We start from the raw sequence: 2,612 nt of genomic DNA, 5'->3' as shown, positions 1-2,612 counted from the left end.
TCTCGCTGTGTTGCCCAGGCTGGAGTGCAGTGGTGCCATCTCAGCTCACTGCAACCTCCGCCTCCCGGTTCAAGTGATTCTCCTGCCTCAGCCTCCCAAGTAGCTGGGATTACAGGCATATGCCACCATGCCCAGCTAATTTTTGTATTTAGTAGAAATGGGGTTTCACCATGTTGGCCAGGCAGGTCTTGAACTCCTGACCTTGTGATTTGCCCGCCTTGGCCTCCCAAAGTGCTGGGATTATAGGCGTAAACCACCACACCCGGCCGCTCTTTCTTTCTTTCTTTTTTTTATTTTAAAAGTGACAGGGTCTCGCTCCATTGCCCAGGCTGGAGTGCAGCTTCATGATCATAGCTACTGTAGCCTTGAAATTCCTGGGCTCAAGGCAGCCTCCCACCTTAGCCTTCTGTGTAGCTGGGACTACAGGTGAGGACAACCACGCCAGGCTAATTTTTTAACTTTTTATAGAGACGAGGTCTCACTGTGGTGTCCAACCTGGTCTCCAACTCTTGGCCTCAAGCAGTCCTCCCACATTGGCCTCCCGAAGTGCTGGGGTTACACGATGCCTGGCCTTTTTCTGTCTAAGAGTTCAGCATGGACCTAGCATAGAATGGCACCTCCATGATTGTTAAATGAATAAACAAATTATTCCTTGCCCTTAAATTAAAAGAATTAGGTGATCTCTAAGAAAACTCCTGTCTGAAATTCTAGAAAAATAGAGTAGGGCATTGGCTAAAAGCCTAGAATACATATGTGTATAAATACCTGCATCTATCCATCTATCTCATATATCTATATATCTCACCTGTATCTCGATCACTTAGCCCAAGGCCTGCCACCTTAGGAAGACCCAGTAAATGGGAGCCATTGTTACTGTCACATTCCTGTTCCCCACGGAGGCTCAAGGATTCTCATCTCCTTTTTCTAAACTCCAAGCCTCTCAGCCCAGTTGCTGCTCTAGAAGCCTAGGCAGAAAATGGTTCCTTAGACCAAGCCTGTGACTCCTGCCCTGCCAAAGGAGTGAGACTCCATTTTTATAAGAACACCCTTGGTTTTTCCCCACGTGGCGGGATTGCGCATGATCAGTAGCTGCTACACTGGAAAGATGGTGGAGCAAGAGCAAAGAAAAATATCTTTGGTTCCAGAAAATCTCCTGAAAAAGAGGAAGGCTTATCAAGCCCTCAAAGCCACTTAGGCAAAGCAGGCACTTTTGGCAAAGAAGGAGCAGAGGAAAGGAAAAGGGCCCAGGTTTAAGTGATTGGAATCATTCCTACATGATTCCTGGCGGCAGACACGTGACAAGGTGCTCATCAGACGACTAGAAGTGAAGCCTCACACCTTGGAATTGCCACATAAACATTCTTTGGCCTTTGTCGTACGCATTGAAAGGATTGATGGTGTGAGTTTACTGGTGCAGAGAACCATTGCAAGACTTCGCCTAAAGAAAATTTTTAGTGGTATCTTTGTAAAAGTCACCCCCCAGAACCTAAAAATGCTGCGTATAGTGGAACCTTATGTAACCTGGGGATTTCCAAATCTGAAGTCTGTCCTGGAACTCATTTTGAAACGTTGACAAGCCAGGGTCAAGAATAAGACCATCTCTCTGACAGACAACACAGTGATTGAGGGGCACCTGGGGAAGTTTGGTGTCATTTGCTTGGAAGACCTCATTCATGAAATTGCCTTCCCGGGGAAGCATTTCCAGGAGATCTCATGGTTCTTGCGCCCTTTCCACGTCTCGGTGGCGCATCATGCTATCAAAAATAGAGTGGGCTTCCTCAAGGAGATGGGCACACCTGGCTATCGAGGTGAATGCATCAATCAGCTCATCTGCCAGCTGAACTAGAACCAGGTGCCAAACTGCAATAAATTTTTATCAATGAAGTGGAAGCATGTGTTTTTGGATTTGGAGAATTTGTATTAAGTATCTTCAGAGAAGATTATTTCCTGCTTTATCTTTAAAAACTTGAAAGGAAGGGTCAAAGAAAAGACAGTAGCTGGCCAGGTGCAGTAGCTCATGCCTGTAATCCCAGTACTTTCGGAGGCTGAGGAGGGCGGATCACTTAAGGTCGGGAGTTCAAGACCAGCCCGACCAACATGGCGAAACCCTATCTCTATTGAAAATACAAAAATTAGCGGGGCGTGGTGGCCCATGCCTATAATCCCAGCTACTCGGGAGGCTGAGGCAGGAGAATCGCTTGAACCCCGGAGTCAGAGGTTTTGGTGAGCCAAGATCTCACCATTGCACTCTAGCCTAGGCAACAAGAGCGAAACTCTGTCGCAAAAGAAAAAAGAAAAAAACAGTAGCTTATGTTCATGGCAAGCACCTCTCATCACAGTCCAGTTCCAAGGAAAAATTCCAGCGTGTTCTACATTGGCTGCTGCCTCATCTGAAATCAGCATATTCCATGGAGGAAGGAATCCTGCTTTGCTGCATCTCTTATCCTAGGGTTTAATGTTGGTAATTGAGTAACTCTAGCATCTGTACAAGGCTCCCTAAGACTCCTGCAGCAGTGGACAAGCCCAGGGACATAATTGAATCTGGAGATTCCTGGGGCCTTGTGAGAAAGACTTGAAATACACATAGGAGGAAAGGTACAAAAATAAATGTT

The 2,612-nt window shown here is 46.4% G+C and overlaps 1 pseudogene; it reads left to right on the top strand.

Moving 5' to 3' along the window:
• Positions 1–953: 953 nt before the first annotated feature.
• On the top strand, positions 954–2,606 carry LOC108293920 (annotated as a pseudogene).
• Positions 2,607–2,612: the final 6 nt, after the last annotated feature.

Source organism: Cebus imitator, unplaced genomic scaffold (assembly GCF_001604975.1).
Source record: "Cebus imitator isolate Cc_AM_T3 unplaced genomic scaffold, Cebus_imitator-1.0 Scaffold552, whole genome shotgun sequence".
In the NCBI taxonomy this organism is placed as follows: domain Eukaryota; kingdom Metazoa; phylum Chordata; class Mammalia; order Primates; family Cebidae; genus Cebus; species Cebus imitator.
The sequence above is the reverse complement of the archived record's forward strand: the minus strand, read 5'-3'. Positions and strand labels throughout refer to the sequence as shown.